Genomic DNA, 20,510 nt, shown 5'->3' with positions numbered 1-20,510 from the left:
CGGGCCGGCATAAAGCCACATTGGTCTGGGTGGACCAAATCGTGCAAGTGGGGACGGAGTCTCTGGGCTACGGCAATGGTGAATATTTTTACCTCGGTATTGATGAGGGAGATGGGGCAGTAGTCCGCACATGCCAGAGAGGGTGGCTGCGTCTTCGGGAGGACCACGATGGCGGCCACATCCGTCTCAGGGGGGAAAGACCCCGTGTCCACCACATGGTTGAACAAGTCCAATAAGGGGTTAACCAATGTGTCGCGGAAGGTGGCATAGTATTCTTGGGGGTAGCCGTCCGGCCCTGGCGTCTTGCCCGAATGTAAAAGCGAAATGGCCCACTGTATCTCCTCTGGGGTGAAGGGAAGATCCAAAGTCTCCGAGACCGCCTGAGTGAGGCGGGGTAGCCGGGTCCCGGACTCGGACAGCAGGGCAGCGAGAGAGGCACCGGGGGGTTGGGCCGCATAAAGGGCAGCGTAGTATCCTGCAAAGGTTTGGGCGATCGCTCGAGAGGTGACGTGGTGACCGCCGGTCTCTTCATGGATCTCGGGAATAATATGGTTGGCTTTGGGGTAGGACACCAAGTTATGGAACAATTTACAGTTTTTATCGCCCCACCCATATACGCGTGCCACGGAAGGCCTCCATAGCATTTTAGCTGATTCCAGTGAGATATGACAAATCTCATCACGGATCATAGAGCAAGTTGCCGAGCGGAAACATCGCTGTCGGAGCTAGCCTGGGCCCCTTCCAGCTGTGGTGCGTGAGCCTCTAGCCGCACAAGTTGGGTGGTCCGTTCCACGCGTTTCGCATGGACCAGGCCTCTAGCCACTCCCCGTATAATAGCCTTACCGGCCTCCCATAGCGTACCCTGCGAGGGAACCGAACCTGTGTTGGTCGGGAAATAATGCCCCAGTTCCTGCCGGAGGGCCTCGACAAATTCGGGATCTTGTAAGAACCAGGCATTCATCCTCCACACCGTGCGGGTAACACCAGGAGAGTTCCCGAGACGGAGGGAGACGGGGGAGTGGTCGGAGATGCCTCGGGGAAGAATAGTAGCCCCGGACATCAATTGGCAGTCTGGGGCTGGTAGCAGGAATAAGTCGATGCGGGAGTGGATGCGATGGGCCGCCGAAGTGTGAGTGTATTGTTCGCGACGGGGGTTCCACACCCTCCAAGCATCACAGAGAGCCAGGGCAGAAGACCAATCAGACAAGCACCTGGCAGAGGCAATGCGGAGTGCTGAGGGAACACCTGACGTGTCGCGGGAGGGTTGCAGAACGGCGTCGAAATCGCCTCCAATGACCGTCAGACCCTGGGGAAACGAGGAAACAACAAGTGTGAGATGGCGAAGGGCAGAGGCCATGGCGGCGGGGGGGACATACACACATAGGAGGTTAAGGGGGTGTCCCTCGACTTTACCCGTCAGGGCCACATAACGGCCGTGGGCGTCTATCTCAGCCTGTGCCAGGGTAAAGGGTAGTCCCTTCCGGAGCAGTATGGCAACCCCCCGGGAACCCCGTGTAAAACCGGAGTGCCTGGCTCTATCAAACCCATACCGGGCATTGTGAACCCTGAAGGTGCGTTTCCTGTAGAAACAGGATGTCAGGCGCATTTCGCTGAGCGCTACGAAGGACGGCAGTGCGTTTTATGTGGTCCAGGAGGCCGTTGACATTCCATGACAGGACATGGAGGGGTCTATTTAGGGTGGACGCCATCCGGGTGGAAAGTGTGCGGTGAAGGGGCCGCAAGCGCGGGTGGACCCGAATCCCAAGGGAGGCATCGGGCCATGGTCGGTGTCAGTGGGTGAAAGTAGTGCGATTTATTAAGTCCCAGGTCATCATCATGAGTGGACATGCATAGATCTCTACCAAGAAAAACAAAAAACCGCGGCCCGTAGGCGGCGAAAAACAACAAACAAGTGGGAGACAACGGTCTACCCCCCTCCCTTGCCCCCCAACACCCCCCCACCCTACACTTCTGAAGATGAAGCATCTGTCGCCCTGGAAAGAAAACCAACTTATAACAACAACCCACCAATGAGTCTAAATGCTAAGCTAAAATGGTTAGCTGAACATGGACAAAGCGGAGATGGACCCCCCTCCATAGAGTTGGATATATAATCGCCATCAGCTGCAAATATCATGAGAACACTCCAGCAACAGGGAAACACCAATAGGACCCAACACTGAAATAGGAAGCAGTTTGCATAACAGGGATATATCAAGGATGGATCGCTCCCAATACAGAGGCAGAATAACAGTCATGGGTACAGGAGCCATGTAGGTGGCTGAATAGGAAACCTTGCTGTAGGCCAGAGTTCAAGTCCCCTCGTCGTCCCCGGTTCCACGAAGCACAGGGCTCTTAGACAGGTCGGAGTCAGATATGGCAGGGCGCAAGGCCACGGAGGGATCCGGGAGCTGGCTCAAATCAATCAGGGAGGTAGTTGGGCTGGGAGATGCTGACCTCTGAGGTGATGCATGAGAGGGAGGGCACTGGGCCGGTGCTCCCAGCGAGCGGAAAGCCCCCCGATGGTCATTTTTCTTGCGGGACCTGGTCCGGCATCTCTGGGGCTTCGGCATGGTCGGGTGGGGCTGCGCGATGTCCTGCCTTGTATGGGAGGGAGCCGGCCGACTCAAGAGGTGCTGCTCTTCCGTGAGCCAGTTCCATGCCGCCTGAGGGTCATCAAAGAAGAATGTCTTGTCTTGGAAGACAACCCTGAGCCGGGCCGGAAATAGGAGACCGTAGCGCAGGCCCAGGTTGCGAAGCTTCTGTTTGACATCCGCGTATGAACAACGTTGGGCCTGCACCTCCCTGGTGTAGTCCGGGAAGACCATGATCTTGCTGTTTTGGAACAGCAGCGGACCCTGTGCCCTAGCCGCCCTGAGAATGGCATCTCTGTCCCGGAAATTGAGGATCCTAATAATAATGGGGCAGGCGGGAGCCCCGGGTGGAGTCTTGGGGGCCAAGGAGCGATGAGCACGTTCTATAGTGAACAAGGGCGAGAGGGACTCGTGGGGCATCCATGAACGCACCCAGTTCTCCACGAACACGTCCGCGTGGCCCTGCTCGGCACCCTCGGGAAAGCCGACCAGGCGTAGGTTGTTTCTCCTCGATCGGTTTTCAGCATCTTCGGCTTGCCGGTGAAGCTCCGAGGTCTGAGTCTAGAGACGGGCCACCTGGGACTTAAGTTCGCCAATGTCGTCTTCTGCCGAGGAGATACAGGATTCAGCCTCTGTAATGTGCTCCGTGGCATTGCGCAATTCCTGACCAATAAGGGCCGTTTCCACTCTCACCTCGCCAATCCTGTTTTCGACGGAGGCCTGTGACGCGCCTATCGCCTGAAGGATCATAGAGAGATCGCCCCCGGCAGGATCCCGGCCCGACGTAGTAAACTGGTCCATTTTCGTCTGGGTCGGTAGGCCAGAGGGTTGCAAGGTACGAGTCCTGCCCATCGCCACCAAGGATGAGCCCGGTCACCGCCCGGGCCGGAGGCCGAACGGTAGTCCCAAAAAGGGGGGGAGGGTGAGGGGGGCCGGGCACCCAGATCGTTAATGCTCAGACCCGGGTGCTCAGGTCCATCCCCCCGGTGCCTCTGCGGAGAAGGGAGCACTCCAGGGAAGGCGGCCAGACCGGGCCAGGCGGCAGCGGCCCGATGGGTCAACGACACAGGCTCCACGCCCGGCGGGACCAGTCCCGTCTCCAAGAGAGTATTTGAGGACCAGTGGGTGCCACAGAGGGCCCGAGCGTTGTGGAGAGATTCCGTTACCGACACAGCCCGTTCAGAGCAGAGAAGGGCCAACTGTCACCGCTCAGCCCCAGGCCGGCACTCCCAGGCGTGGACCCCTTGGTGAGAGTTGTGGTTTGTGGAGGAGGGGAAATAAAACAACAGGAGCTGAAGAGGGGCTGAGGCACCAATGTCACCCCTACCCCAGGGCGGCCCCGGGAAGAAGACCGGGCCTCTGCGTTGCCTTAAAGCGGGGTGGTCAGGAGGGCACAGGCCCGGCCACCACAGGGACCACTGCTGCAGCAAACGATGACAGGGGGCCCCCAGATGACCCCCAGTGACCCTGGAGAGGACAGCGGAACAGGTATGTGGGTAAAAGTCCCCGCAGGCTAAGGTCACTCAGCTAGGCAGGGTAGGCTGTGCAACTGCCCCAAGGAACAGGCCGGGCCACGATGGGAGAGAAAGAATGCCAGGCCAGCCCCTTCGCTCCCCTCCGCTGCCCGACAATAGCAGCCAGACAGGCCGAGCAGGGACGCAGCACAGGAGCACCCATGCCCCCTAAACAAGTCCCCCGTGAGTCCCCACCTCCAGCGCTCCAGGCAACACCGGCCAAACCCGCATAGGGGAAGATCAGGTCCGGATCGGCCCCTCTACGCCGCTGCCTGACAGCGGCAGCTGAGCCCCAACGCACCCCTTGGTGCCTCAAACTCACCGCCGGGGCGGCGCAGGCCCATGCAGGAGATCCGCGGGCAGAATCAGTCAGCTGCCGCCCCGAAGCCTCAGTGTCCCCTTCCTCCGAGCAGGCTGGAGCCGAGGTGCAGAAGGAGGTCGCTGCCGCAGGGGGGAGGGATGTGCCCAGCCCCCACGCCGCTGACCGCTCCCAGCAGCCGATCGCCGCAAGCCGTCACTCACCGAGCCGAAGCCTGAAGGGTCCTTCCCAGCCGGGCCCCACGGAACACTGGGCAGATCCTCGAGCTGAAGAGACTGCAGCCCGTCCCCCGCCCCCGCGGGTCCGACCACGCGGGGGGTGAGTCCCACTCGGCCTCAGCACCACAGCAGGAATTGTCGGTGAGGCACCAGTGAGAAGGGTGGAGGGAGGGGGAGAGCAATCCAATGCAGCACCGCAGAGCCCCCGCAGCGCCTAGGGGAGCCCGGCAGCGATCCAACCAGGCGCAGGTCTCAGTTCAAGAGTGCCGCGGCAAGGAGGCCGCCATTTCAGGATTTCCAGGCCACAGCAGGTAGGAAGCAGAACGGGATGGCGGAGACCCCGCCGCCCCCACCAGAAGGACCAAAATGCAGCTAATGAGGCTGAAAACCCCGGAGGGTGGCAGAGGGCTATTGATGGCAGCTGTAGACGGGCGGATTAGAGGCGGATGACGGAGGTGATCCAGAGCACTCTTAGAGTGCGAACGCCATCTTGACGCCTCAGGCCATGCCCCACCTTATACTTAACAATAATAATACACATTTTGAGATACACATTAATTATGGTGTCAGTGCATAAAATTATCAAGTAGTCATTTTAAATTGTTTTTAAAAACGTTTAAAAAAATCATTTAAAACAGTTAAAAGGGGGAGGAGCCTAGCGCGCAACCAAGATGGCCGCGTAGGTGCGAGGCTCCCGAGGACCTCCGCAACCTCCCACGACTATCCTGAATTTATCCTGTCTCGGATGAGGGGAATGTGTTGGTGAGCCTGAGCTGAGGTGGCACCCGTTTCCCGTTGTCAAATCGGACCTCGGACACCGGAGTGAGCACCGATTGAAGTCTGCGGCCTTCTCCTCGCCAGACCCCGGATTTGCGCTGAGGGGTGGCCCAGTGACAAAGTGAACAACAGCGGCGGGCCGGGCCTGGCGAGTCGCGCACCCCGTGCTTTCGCTTTCGCACCCCCTTGCAATCACTGCAGGGTTGGGTCGCGGGGCTCTTTGTGTTGGTGTGGTCTCGCTGGGAGACTTGGCCTGCCCGCCGGCTGTGACCCACCCCGCCGATCGGGGGTGGCCCCCCCCGGAGCTTGTGGCCCTGATTGCCTGCCCTTCACGACGTGACTGGTGCGACCGGGAGACTAGTGGCCATGGCCACCAAACAAGATGGAGACCGGGCAAAGACCAAGCCGACCCGGCATGGCACCACCCATCAGGCCAACAGTATGGACCGCTATACCCTCCAGAAGGGATCTCCCGGCGGACCGCACAAATCCCCTGAGGACCCTCCTGATGCCCCGGACCTGCCCACGGATCTGACTCTGCGGGATGTCATGGGCGCCATTGCCGAGATGAAGGCCTCGGTAGGCCAGCGGTTCGACACACTGGCACAGAAGATCGACTCGGTCCTCGTGGATGTTGGCCTGGTGAGGGCCGATCTTTCCAAGACCAACGACCGAGTTGATTCTTTGGCCCACACCGCATCGGACCTTACTGTCATAGCGCCAGGACGCCCCTTTGCTGGGGCAGCTGTGCGCTATAAAACATAACATAACATAACATACTGATGTGGCGGCGCTACAAACAGAGGTGCGCCGGCTTAGTCAGGCGAGCGCGCTTATGGATTGGCGCCTGGAGGACTCCGAGAGTCGGGCCCGGAGAAACAACATCCGCATCATCGGAGTACCCGAGGGACGGGAGGAAGCGGCGGCGGACCTATTTGTGGAGGACCTGATCGCTACCCATCTCCAGCCACGGGGGCTGAGTAAATTCTTCGCGGTGGAGCGGGCCCACAGGGTTCCCGGGGGAAGGCCGAAGGTCGGAGCCCCTCCGCGGCCCCTCATTGCCCGGATTTTCAACTTTCGGGACAGAGACGCTATCCTGCAAGCCTCCAGACTGTTGGGGCCGGTTAAGCTTGACAACATGGAGGTGAATTTTTATCCGGATTTCACCCCAGCGGTCCAGAAGCAGAGACTGAGCTTCCAAGGCGTCAAGCGCCGTCTTCGGGACTTGAACCTTAAATACGCAATGCTCTTCCCAGCCAAGCTGCGAGTGGAGGTAGAGGGTCGCACGCACTTTTTTGATCGCCCCGAAGCGGCCGGAGACTGGCTGGACACTCTGTCTGGGGATCGTGATCTGGGGGGCGGGGGGGGGCGGCGGGGGGAGACGGCACACTGGATCGAGACTGAGGGGGTGATGTTGGGCTTCACTCTGGACAAAAATGTTGCCACTCTCGATTAAGCATCTGTCTGTATACTTTCCCCTCCTATGGAGGTTGTGTGGGGTCTCTTGGGGGTTCTCCCTCCTCCTCTAGGGGGCTTAGCTAGTTTTTATTATATATATGGGGCGACAGGCACACTGCACGTTGGGGGGGCTGTTCGGGCTCATGCAGGGGTGCAGGGAGGGGGGAGTTTTGTTGGGGTGGGTGGGTAGGGATGGGGGGGTGTTGTTCGTTTTCACCACAAGGCAAAAGTATCATTGTGCTAGCTCGCTAGTGCTCTCGGGGGGACGAATGGTGGCTCTTGTCTATGATGGGGGGTAGGGAACTAACTCTTTTGTCCTGGAACGTGAATGGACTGGGGGACAGGATTAAACGTGGGGTGGTCCTGCAGTTCTTGAAGCGAATCTCCCCCGATGTAGTTTTTCTGCAGGAGACACACCTCATTGGCAACTCCTTCTGCGCCATGAATCGGCGTGGCTATCGCCTAGTGGCCCATTCGGGCTTTACGTCTGCCTCAAGGGGTGTGGGCATCATGGTTAAGAACTCGCTTCCGCTGGAGATTGATGAGGTGCTCCATGACGACAGGGGACGTTACGCGGTCTTGGTGGGAAGGATGGAGGGCAAAGTGGTGGTTTTTGTGTCAGTATACGTCCCACCGGGGCTGCAGTCGACTACCTTTGCGGACCTGGGGCGCCTCCTCCTTGGCCTTCCGGGGGGGATTCTGGTGGTGGGGGGGGATTTCAATGCGGTGGTTTCCGGGACTGTGGATCGTCACCCCCCTAGGGACCTCCCCCGGGCCCAAGCGTGGCTCTCTGGTCTATTGGACACTTTGGGATTGGTGGATTGCTGGCGTTTAAAACATCCCACGCAGTTACAGTATACCTTCCATTCGGGGGCCCATGGTAGTCTCTCACGACTAGATTATGTCCTGGTCCCGGCGGCCTATGTTGGGAGGGTGGGAGAGGTGCGCCATTTGGCACGGGGTATCTCGGACCATTCCCCGCTCCTGTTACACCTGGACCTTTTTCCAAGGGGTGAGGGTAGGGTGGTCCCGATCAATCCCTGGTACTTGCGCGACCCCACTATTCGCGCGGAATTGATTAAATCCCTCCAGCGCTACTTTGACGAGAATGTGGGGTCCGTGCCTTCGGCTGCCTCACTGTGGGAGGCATTCAAGACAGTACTACGAGGAGAGGCCCTGTCCCTCATTTCCCACACCCGGAGGCGCGAGCGGGAGGAGGTGACCCGGGTGGAAGCTGAGATAGCCGAGTTGGAGGGTAATCTAGAAAGTGGGGTGACGGATGCCGTATTGCATGTCCTCCAACTCAAGCAAGCGGCCTATAGGGCCCTCGTCACGGAGGCAGCCAGGGGCCTCAGTAGAGAGCAACAGGGGAGATTGTATGATGTGGGTGATAAGGCTGGTAAATTGATAGCGTGGCTGGACAAAAAGGAGAGAGCGAGTCGTGTAGTCCCGCTGATTGAGAAAACAGACGGTGTGTGTGTTACTGAGCCGGAAGAAATTGTCTCCTGCTTCGCGGACTATTTCCGTGGGGTGTATTCCCCGGTGTCTTCCTGCTCTGAAGAGGATTCCCGTACCCTGCTCAGGGATATCGCGCTGCCTTCCCTTTCGGAGGAGGACAGAGTGTCGTTGGACGCCACTCCAACCTCCGACGAAATCGCCCTCGCCATACGTTCGGTCGCTTCCGGCAAGGCCATGGGTCCTAATGGTCTCCCCATCGAGTTGTACAAATTGAGACCGGATACGCTGGCACCACATCTCCGATCGATGTTCCTGGAGGCCCATTCGGTGGGCTCCCTCCCGCTGGACCAGCGTCTGGCTACAATCGTGGTTATCCACAAGGAGGGGAGACCTCGGGACCGGGTTACATCCTATCGGCCCATTTCGCTACTGAACGCGGAGCCTAAAATTCTCGCCAAGGTCCTGGTCAACCGGCTGGTCGGCGTGGTGGGCGAACTGGTTCACCAGGATCAGTCCGGCTTTATTCCCCATCGTAACACAGCTCTTAACTTGCGGCGTTTGCATGGGGTGCTTGCACGTGTTCAGTACATACGGGAGCCGGCCATTTTGGCATCCCTGGACGCCACCATGGCGTTTGATACGCTTGAATGGCCATACATCTGGGCGATGCTTGCGAAGTTTGGCTTTGGCGCAGGGTTCATCAGTTGGGTCAAATTGCTGTATTCGGGCCCACTGGCGCAGGTGGTGGTGAACGGTAGAGTATCGGCTACGTTCGAGCTGGGCCGGGGCACGCGGCAGGGCTGCCCCTTATCGCCGCTCCTTTTTGCGCTTGCCTTGGAGCCCCTGGCAGAGTGGCTGCGGTGGGAGCCTTCCATCCGTGGTCTCCGTTGGACCCCCGAGCATGAGGACCGCGTATCCCTATACGCTGATGACATCCTCTTGTACCTAGCTTCCCCACGTAACTCACTTATAGTACTGGTTGATGTTTTGCATTCATTTGGTCGTAACTCCGGCCTTGTCATCAACTGGGCTAAATCGTGCGTGTATGTTCTCTCTGGGGAGGCGCCCATTCTCCCGCGGGGCTGTCCGATCCGGATCGCCCCGCAGGGATTTCAGTACCTGGGTGTCTTCATTACTCTGGACCCGGAGGCCCGGTATGATCGGAACTTGCTTCCCCCCCTCCAGCGCCTGAAGGAAGATGTCACGCGCTGGCGGCGCTTGCCGCTCTCGCCGCTCGGCCGGGCGGCATTGTTTAAGATGATGTCTCTGCCGCGCTTCCTCTACGCTTTGCAGAATACTATGGACCCCGTCCCAGCGCGCTACTTCCGTGAGGTAGAGAGTTTGCAGCGCCGCCTGTTCTGGGACGGGAGGCCGCGTATTGCCCTGGCGAAGCTGACGCTCCCATGGTATGACGGCGGGATTGCCCTCCCGGATATCAAACGATACTATTGGGCCTCCCAGCTGGCTGCGATTAATCACGGCCTGTATGGGCCCGCTTTAAACCCGGCATTCGAAATGGATAAGATGCTACTCCCGGGTGGGGACTATAATCGAGCGCTCTACTCCAGCACGCCCGACGCTCGGCTGACCGGCCCCACGCGTGTCATGGTGCGAGTGTGGCACGCGGCTAATGTGGCGATGGGGTGGAAGGATCGTCTGACCCGGGCGTCACCACTATACGCGTCCGAGCAGTTGGGCTCCCTGTGGACCTCGAAGGGCTTCGAGAAGTGGGACATGATAGGCATTAGCAAGGTGGGGGATCTCTGGACGAGGGGAGGATTTAAAACATTCGAGATGCTGCAGACGGAGTTCCACTTGCATGGCAGGGAGTACTTTCGGTATTTGCAGATCCGTCATGCACTGGGCTCCGTCTTCCCGGACGTTGCATCCATCCCGGAGTGTTCCCCCCTTGAGGATAGAGTGCTGGATGGACACGTTCCGGACAGCACGATCTCACTGATCTACAAAAAACTGATCAATGACCGCACGGGATTGCTGATTGCCCTTCGTGAGGCTTGGGTTGCCGATGGACTGGAGCTGGACGACGAGGACTGGACCCTTGCGGTGGCCTCCCCGAAAGAGGTGGCCATACCGGCCCGCCTTCGCTTCGTCCAGCTCAAGATACTCCACAGAGTCTACATGACGGGGCCGAGGCTTCTGCGTATGGGCTATGCTGTGGCCGGGTTGTGTAAGCGTGGGTGTGGCGCTTTGGGGACCTTTCTGCATATATTGTGGGAATGCCCGGAGGTGGAGCGATTCTGGCGTGGTGTGCATGAGGTCCTGCGTGTGGTTACGCATGTGGTGCTGCTACCCGAAGCGAGGAGATGCCTGTTGAATGTGTGGGAACCTACCGACTACTCGGCGCCACAGACGTGGTGGGTGACTCTGGGATATATGGTGGCCAAGCGTGATATTGCTCAACTGTGGGGATCTCAGAGGTCCCCGACTGTCTCGGCCTGGAAGGAACATATGGATTGGTGCATGTTTCGGGAAAAGGTGGTGTATGTTGCGAGAGGTAAGCCTGGGACATGGGTGAAAGTCTGGGGCCCCTGGAACGCCTACCGCGGGGGAATCTGTACTCCACCGTTATTGCCCGATCCGTCGCCTGCCCCATCCCCGTAGCCGACCCATCTTCCCTGTTCCGGGCATTGAGTTTTACCCAGCCCTAATCCTGATCTCTTCCCCTTCTTGATACTCCTATGGATTGGTAGGGTCCCCCTCTCAGGGGAGCACATGCTGCTATTTCTGATTGTAGATTGCCTTGTGGTTTTTGTTTCTTCTGGTTGTTATTTCAGTTTAAAATGAAACCGTACAGTGGGGTCCGGATGGTGTGGCTATCAACGCTGCTAACTCCTGTGCATCTTCCTTAGCCGCAACGCGCGCTCTACAATGTGTATCATATGCTCCTTTTGTTTACTAGCGGCCGGCCGGAAGGTTGTAGGCCCATCTTTGTATATTTTTTGAGTTTTGTAATAAACGGTTTAAAAAAAAAAAACAGTTAAAAAACGAGGAAATAAATTTTCTTTGGTAAGGTTTGACTTTTTGTTGTAAAGTTCCACAAATCACAGTTCTAAATGAGTTCGATCACACAAGTTGAACTACTGCAAGCGTACTTAGAAGGCCATGCTTTCTGATAGTGTCAATTTGAAAAGTTATTTTGAAAAAGAAAGGGAAGGAATAAGTTTCCATATTCGTTCCCAGCACATGGTGAGCCAGATTCAGATTAAATGTCCTGGCTGGGAGACATAACATTATCGCTGCCTGCTACAGTAGGGGACAAACATTGCAATACCTCGCATAGCACGTCAAGTGTGCATAGATGTAACTCCTCATTGCCAGTAGCTGTTGTGTAGGCTTCCGGTACCAGATTCGAAACCTCGGTGTCAATGCTGGAGATGAAATTTAATTCAGTCATGAACGCCACCTGCGGCTCCTCAAGGAAGGCATACGTCAAGATGGGAATACGCTGGGGACAGAGCCATGCATGGGACCACAAAGGTTCCAGCCTGGAGTCTACATCCGCTGGTGTCTCCGTCAAAGGTGTCAGACAGATGTCCAACTCGCATTCGCCTCTGCAGAACAGGCATCGGAAGGCAGGTACGATGCAGTCCTCAAAGACTGGTCTGAAGGATAAGAACCAAGAAGCACTTAGTTCTCGTAGGCGAGGTGCGCTGAGATGCTGTACCATGCGCTCACAGTAATGCCTTTCCAGGAGAGCTTTCGCAATCTCGCTGGCGGATGGTCCGTCCATTGCGCAGCAGGTAGACGATAATCCGGATTCCCGCTACAGCGGGCAGTATCAGAGGTAGACCCCCGAAAATACTTCCAAACACGTAGTGTATGAAGTTAGGAACAACTCCGAGGATAGTCTGGAAAGTGCTAAGGAATCCGGACCCTATGATCTTAAATAGGTGAATAATGCCACTCGTATCAGACATGTTAAAGATACGTCCCACCATTTCTACGAAATATCGGGGGCAATTTGTTCGAATTAGCGTCTTAATCTCTGTCGAGGTCCTTGCAACTTGAAGTTCAAAGGTTTCTCAAGCGGAGGGCAGTAGCACGGTTTGCTGTAATAGCATGGCTTTCATTCTGCTCAAAGCACCAAACTGTATCAACAAAACATTCAGTGAAGGCCATACTAGCGCCCCCCTGACTGTATCTGTCGGAGGAACAATACTTGCATACAGCAAGTAACCCTGGCGTTCACGGTGACCAGATATGCAATGCCTGGAAGCATGCCACAGCAACCTTGATCGTTCAGCATCAGGTAACTCCCATTTGAAATTAACTCGAACACTGGCAATATTATTGCATCTGGTGTTCCTTTCATGTGGCAAGACAGATTTGAAACTGAACCATTACAGGCTCCGTACAAAACGATATCTTGGCACATGAGAGAACCGCTTAAAGCGCTCTTGCAGTTAGTACCACTAAGAAACGCTTCTCGATCCCTACTCCGGCATCGAAATTTATATGGTAAATCCCAGGATTTCTTGATGTATTCTTTACCCTGCTCAAGGCAATACTGAAACTGGAATGTAGTGATCGGGAGAGTGATTTGGCTGTGGATTAGCCACTCAGTTGATGGTAATTCAGCCACTGTAAATGGTAACCTATCCAGTTTTTCAATTTGCAGCTTTGTATATTTAGCTCCCCTTTGTGCCATTTCTATCTGTGTATCAGTTAGATTGTATTCTGAAAACAGAGACGTACTGTTTATAAAACGCCAAGGCACAAGGCCTGCACGCAGAGATTGCAGCATCCAGCTCAATAACATAATAGAACGTAACTGTGATTGGCCGGATTGTAATATGGCTAAATCCTGTTCCAATATGTCAATAGCAGAAGATACAATGTTGCCCAATGAATATACTCTGGAGGTCAAAGTTGTTAACCCACCACACCAAAAGCTTTTTCTAAGTTAATGCGGTCTATTTCCCGCATTCTCTCTGCAGCTTCTTGTTGGGAAATCTTCCAAATTTCATTATAGGCAGTATAAATGCCTGCATATATGAAACGTTTTTGACGTTGTTTTTTAGGTCCTAGTAAAAAGTCCCTGAGATCCATGTCTTGTGGGAGTAAAGATAAGTGTTGTTTCACTTCTGTAAGTGTTGATGTTTCTAGCCATTGTAGGTACAACTTCCCAACACTATACAATGTCACTACCACTGGATTTTCTCTCTGCACATAAAGTGGGTCAGGCCTATGCATGTTAAGTCCCTCGGTGATGTGTAGGAACCTTAACGTGGGTCAGGCCTATGCATGTTAAGTCCCTTGGTGATGTGTTGGAACCATTTATGACTTGCGTTTGTGTCTAAGGGCCAAACCGCCCACTCCTTCCAATTTGGGTCTGTTCTATTGTCATTTAGTATGTCATCAACGGTTGCCCCTTCCTTTATAGAAGAATTCAGCCACCCATGGGTTGGTGTTGGAAACTTTGGAGAGTTCAGTACCTTCATCTTGGCTATTCCAAGACAGGATGTCTGTTGCACAGTATCATTTAAAAAGATCATCTGCTGTGGAATGAGGCATGCTCTAAATAGTGCCTCTGTACCCCTGGACTTGCCAGTCTCTCGAACCCCAGATTGATTTTGTGTCAATTTTGTCTTTCTATAGGTTGAAACCCTGTTCAGACAATTGGGCCAAAAAGAAAGCAGAGTAAATCTGTTTAGTGTTTGTCAACATAATTTTCAGAGTTGATCTTGGTACAACCTTATAGTAAAATGAGGCTGGATCTGTTGTGTTAAATCCTGAAAAGTATGCAAATTTCTGTGCAAACGCATGTGAACTAGTTTTTGGTGGTGTCGGGCAATGTTCCCACTGATTGTATTCAAATACATTCCTTGGTGAAATGGATTTGTGCAGGAAATGATGACCAAAATGTTGATAACAGTACAATTTGTCAAATCAAATCAAATATAAACTTTATTCAGTTACACAAAAGTCAACCATAAAAGTTACAAAAACTACATGTACTTAAAATCAGACATATTAAAACACACCATAAAAAACAAACCCACTCCAAGGCAGTTCTCAGTTTCAGAAAAAGGGAACCAACTAAATGCTGAGCTGCTAGTTCATAAAAACAGACATCCCATAAAACATCATAATAAAATAGGCCTGCTTTCAGCTTGCATCCTTTGGAAAACTAGGCCATCTTGCTGTTACCTACCCAGTAAAACGTCGACCCCCATTTCATACATCCATGCAAGCCCTTGATTTCATTATAGATTTTATATAACCCACAGTAAAAAATATACAATCCTCGCTCAATAATTGGAGATACAAGAAGGTTGGGCGAACCTGACTAAAATTCAACTTCTTTAAAATAGGGACCAGAAAATGTCTCAGTGGAATTGAAAAAATTTACAGAAGAACATAAAGGGTAGCAAGTCCTGTGGAGACTGACCATTGCAGCCACAGGATGCTAACACTTGTCCTCTGTAACAACCTTTGGGTCTAACCAACAGGAGATGAAAAAGGTACATCCGGAACCTAGTTAGTATGAACTTCTCATGTGTGGATAGGGACCCCAGGAGATAGGGCTCCATAAGTGGTGTTGTTTTAAGCATTAAAAACATACGAACACTTGGTTTCTTGAGTTCCTGCTCATCCCTATCCAGTTTCTTTAGTGATAAGAAGGCTTCCCTGACTAATCCCACGTCCTTCTTGGTAATGGTTTCAGGCTTGTGAAATAGCTCTACACGTCCTACCCCCTCCAGGCTACTTTTAATATAATTAAGCCATGGAATTTGGGATACTTTATCAAGTGTCAAGCACTCTCTCAATAGCGTATGGGTGAGGTTTAACTCCTGGTTCAACCAGCATTTTAACCAGAATACAAGAGGGCGCAAGGCCAGAGTGTCACTCGAAAACGGGACCCCCAATTCTTCATGGGCCACCAAGTTAGGAAGGCTCTGTGGGGCACACAACAGGAGCTTCAGAAAATTATTCTCTGCCACCTGTAAAGAATTCACTTTAATATGACCTGATACACCTTTAGCATAGCACCAATTGGTTTCCTCCCTATTTTAGTGGCAAAATTAAAAATTGCAGCATTTGCCCTGACCATAGCCCCCCTTTTTTCATGGTCTGCGGCCCCATTGTAACTGATCATCCAGGAGAACCCCTAGATAAGAAAAAACATTTGTACGGGGGATAAAAGAAGAGCCAACCCTAAATTGGAAACTTCTTTTTGATCGGGACCCCACTTACATAATATAACATTTTGAGTTGTTAATGGCCAGATTCCGATCAGACATAAAGTTAAAAAATGCCTCAAGTAAGGATTGAAGGCCTAATGCCGTCCTCGCTAGAAGGACGGCATCGTCCGCGTAAAGTAGGACGGGAAGTCCACACCGCCCTACATATGGAAAATCTACCTCTGTGTTTCTTAATATTTTGTCCAGATCTTTTAAATAAAAATTGAATAAAAAAGGGGCCAGTATACACCCCTGTCGTACTCCCCTTTTTATTTCCAGGTCCCTGGTAACCCTAAGGTCCTGAGAGAATCTCACATTAGCCTCGGATGACCTGTGCAGATCCTTCAGAAAGTCAACTAAACTGTTCTCTACCCCCATTGCTCTCATGGCCTGCCACAGCTTAACCCTGTGTGAGAAAGGGTGGCGGCCTCAACACCCCAGCTTACCTCTGACAGGGCGGTCAAATATCGTAATGGGAACAGAGCAGAAGGTACTGCTTTAATGAAAAGCTGTCGCTCTCCTCAACAGGGCGGGAAATCAGCGGGTTCGGGATCGAGCCCGCCCTCACGCTCCCACCTGACCAGGTATAACCAATGGCCTGGCCCGATAGGAGAAGAAAAGGAGGCTGTTTCATCTGAAGGTGAGAACAACCCGGAAGAGGAGGAGGAGGATCCGGAAGTGGATGCCGACGCCAGGAGAGCCGGAGGAGAGGACACCAGAAGAACCGGAGGAGAAGACGCCGAGGGGAACACAGAAAAGAGAGCGGTACCAACAGCGAGCAACTACCGGGAAGTGGCGAGGCTCGACAGTGAAACCGGAGAAGACCCAGACGAGTGGTGGGAAGAGTGGTGGACCCCAGAGGAGACGCAGGAGCCGCCACAACTCAGGAGAGTTGTGGCTTGAGGCGGTACGTGTCGGGGCACCAGGGGTTTGTGTGGGTGGCGGGCGGAGAGGACGTGTGCTCCATTTAATCCGCGCCACAGTAATACTGTTTTCACATCATTATATTTTTTTCCTTTCCCCCCTTTCATTGCACTTTCTCATATCCCTAGCCTTGAGGATCGTCTGATCGCCTGATTTCTGTTGTGCACATGTTTGATGGTGTCCCATTTTCCTTCTCGTAAACCCCGGTTTCCGAACCTTGACTGCTTTGGACATCTTGACGTGCACATATATCTTTCATTTTTTTCACCATACCGCTCTCGCGGCGAAAAGGGGGAAAGTAAGAGAAGGACCCTGAAGGAAGGGACCGTGCTTCCAGCACAGCCTTCTATTGCTAATACCCTATAACCGGCACATTATCACCTGGGTGTGGTGATAGAAATAAAAACCCACAATATAAGGATATTTATTGTCCCTCTTTCCTCTTTTTGGGGTAATCCTGCCTAGAGAACCTCCTGGGAAGCCCTTTTCTGGACCACCATAAACGAAGAGAGAGAGAGAGAGAGAGAGAGAGAGAGGAGAAGCATTGTAACCGAAGACCTTCTTTTTACTGCTGCATATCGAAGAGCACACCCTAGAAGTCAAGACTCTATAAACATCCTTTGCTCTGTGACCCTGTCTATCTCTACTATTCTGACAATAAACTCCTCACATCAACCCTATACGGCCGCCATGCTTCTGTTTCCGCCCATCCCTCTGACAAGTGGTGGGGAAATGGAGGCCGTCGTATCAAAGATGGCGGAAGGACAAGAGCGGCTGGAAAAAATCATGGGTCGCTTCCTGGAGGTAGCAGAGGCCGACAGAGAAACCCTACACAAGGCCCTTACCAAGCAGTCTCAATCCCAGGAAACCGCCATAGAGAGGCTCGCGGAGACACTGGGACAACCCCGGGGACATACCTCTTTACCCTCGCTCGTGCTACAAAAATACGTTCCAGGGGAAGATCCTGATTTTTTCTTCTCCAACTATGAACGCATGGCAATAGCCGCAATGTGGCCTGAAGATAAATGGGGTAACTATATAGGCCCACTCCTGATGAGTAAGTTACAAGCTGCCTATCAGGCCGCCAATGCTCAAGGTACCACCCTTTATCCCGATATAAAACGCAGTATCCTGGAACGTATGGGCATAGACGAAGAGACCCATAGGATCAAGCTACGTCAGGTCAAGGAAGGACCAGAGGAAACCCCAAGAGTCCTATACTTTAGAGTTAGGGACCTAGTGGAGAAATGGTTAAAACCTGGGACTTCTACCAAGGAGTAGATTATAGAAAAAATATGTTTGGAACAGTTCCTGACTTCCTTACACCCACCCATACAAAGATGGGTGAGACAACACACAGGCCTCACTCTGGACCGGGCTGTAGAGATTGCTACTGCTTTTAACCGGGCACAGGAATCACAAAAGGGAAACGACGTATCCTGGAGGCACTCTGGTATAGCACCTCCAAAAACAACCAAGGCCCTACCTCATCCCAGAAAACAGGAAACGATCACACTGGTCCCAAGCCCGGTTCACACAACCCCAAAACCGTCAGCACCTTTAGGTCCACAGTGTTTTCACTGTGGTGCTTTTGGAAACATCGCCCGCTCTTGTCCCCAGAAAGAAGAACCCATGGAGGTCAGTTTTTCCCAAGCTTTATACTGCCATTCCACAGAAGAACAACCATCTTTCCCTAAGAGAGTACTCGTCAATGGAAAACCACGAAACGCCTTAGTGGACACAGGCTGCTTACAAAGCGTCATGAGACCACAAGAGGTCCTGCTGGAGCAGAGTTTTCAGTTTGAAAATTCTGGGGCTTTTGAAGCTCTGGCATGTCTATTCGTTGTACTAAAGTATTAATAATTAATAATTAATTATTTGTCTTGTGCAAGTGTGTTTATATTAATCAATCCGTTTGTTTTAACAAGAAAGAGTTACACGTGAATGTGCTTAAATGTGCTGACTGATAATAACGCGTGTGTTAAATGTGTTTTCATGTTTAAACGTTGCTATGTGCTGTTTATTTTTGAGCACAAAACGCTTTTGAATTAATGCTTTCTATGTTGCGAGTGCTAGATAAATGCATACACATAAGGGTATTAGTGGGGTTAACACTGTTTAATCACTATGCTGTAGTAACGTTGTTTTTGTCTCTTTTAATTAAGATGGTCTATTAAGGCCTATATTGGCTAAAGAAAGAAGGCTGAATAAGTGAGCCTGACTGTGATTATAATTTGAAAGCTGAGACGAGGGAGACCCCTGCTGGAAATGGTCTTGAAGCTAACTGACCATGGTCCTTGTCGAAAAACTTTCCATGAGGACAGCAGCAGTTTTTGGGAGTTCTCCAAGAGAAGTGAAAGTGTCCTTGGCAGCTTTGGAAAACAAAGGAGCCTTAGAGGGAAACTCTGAACTGTGGCTCGATAGCCGAGGAGAAGCCGGATTAATATGATACATGTTTTATTTTCTTGGTTCCTGTTCCGTAGTTTTCGCTATGTGTATTTTTCCTGAGCGGAGATTCACAAATGTAGCAATGTTACATCCTTTCCTTCTCGCTCTGCTCAGCAAGTCCGGTGGACATTGTGATTTTTCCTATGTTCCAATGTATCTTTCCTTTGTTCAATTTATTATAAAAACTGTTAGCTTAGAGAGGGTTCTCCCCACCCCATTTGCCACTTGCCATTTTGCCTTTGCCGCGTGTTGAACCTGCGTTGCTGAGGATTGATGCTGAAGGGACTTCGTCTTGAGAGACATTTACCGAGAGACTTGTCCTGACCCGTTCTGACATTTAGCTAGAATAGGTAACTATGAGAAATGATTTACTCTGATTGAATTTCTTTGACTAATTTTAGATAAAGCAATATAATTTTAAACATGGTGTTGGATATTCATTTTTGTCAATTATTGGGTTTGCGTTATTGATTATTGTTGTATATATTGTATAGACTATGCTTAGGGACAGTCACAAAAACCAGGTCTTATCGGCCTCGATATAGATGCAGGGTGTTTAGGAGTGTTTTCTTTCCACAGGTTTATTGCTGGTAGAGTATTTGAGCGTATGTTAGTGAAATGGGCCCTAGCGTATGATGTATGCATGTGCGTGTAACTGTGAGATTACTCTATCCGTGGTAGTGGGAATATTGTACACACCCTGATCTCTATCAATTTCCTGGTAGCAGAGGATGGTTTTTGATGATTGTCTTGATTAGATAAGATTGTTTTTATTGATTATTGATTATTGGTTCATGTTGGTATATGTACTAATACTATATGTTGGAATCGTAATGTTGAGTTATATGTAGTGCTTCTGGAACTTGGAAGCTGTGGCAGTTCCGTAGTAGGGCAGAGGGAAGTATATGCTGCTCTTGGGAAAGACGGAATTGTAAGGAATAACGTGTGACAATTGAAGTTGCGCGCCACATTGTCTGGGTTCGGAATCAGTGACATTGTCGTATGTTACTATTAGATATTTCTGGTATATAAGGAGTGTGAATGATAGTGAAGGTTATCTGTGAATCTCTGGTCTTAAGTCCCAGGGATCCGTAAGGATTTCCGTTAAAGCTTATCGCGGGAGGAGTAATAGGTATTCACTGAGCTTATTTGAAGAACTGGGCAAAGAAAGCTTGCTTAGTTGATGTGTGTTATAATTCTGTAGTGGAGCAGATTGTCTGTTCTCGGGAAGCAGGATTCTGTGCGTATGTACTATATTTCCTTTGTATGAATGTGCGTGAGTGTTTGTACATTTAGTTGATTGTAAGACTCTTTGGACAAGTCCTAGAGGAAACAGTTAATGAATGTATGTTAGTAGGGCAGAGTAGAAGAAGTGCTACTGTGTCAATGAAAGGTTTCTTATGAAATAGACTCTCTTTTACTATTCTGTGGTTAGCGAAGCAGACAATGGAGATGTTTTTATGTTGTAACTAATAGATTTTGTAGAAATTTTGACACGAAGTCTACTGAAAAGATTTTGTAAAGGAGGGGTAGACGAGTGACAGAAGACAGAGACAAACTGCAGCGACTGTTGACGTCAGAAAGACCGCGCTCTG

Source organism: Triturus cristatus, chromosome 1_2 (assembly GCF_964204655.1).
Source record: "Triturus cristatus chromosome 1_2, aTriCri1.1, whole genome shotgun sequence".
In the NCBI taxonomy this organism is placed as follows: domain Eukaryota; kingdom Metazoa; phylum Chordata; class Amphibia; order Caudata; family Salamandridae; genus Triturus; species Triturus cristatus.
The sequence above is the reverse complement of the archived record's forward strand: the minus strand, read 5'-3'. Positions refer to the sequence as shown.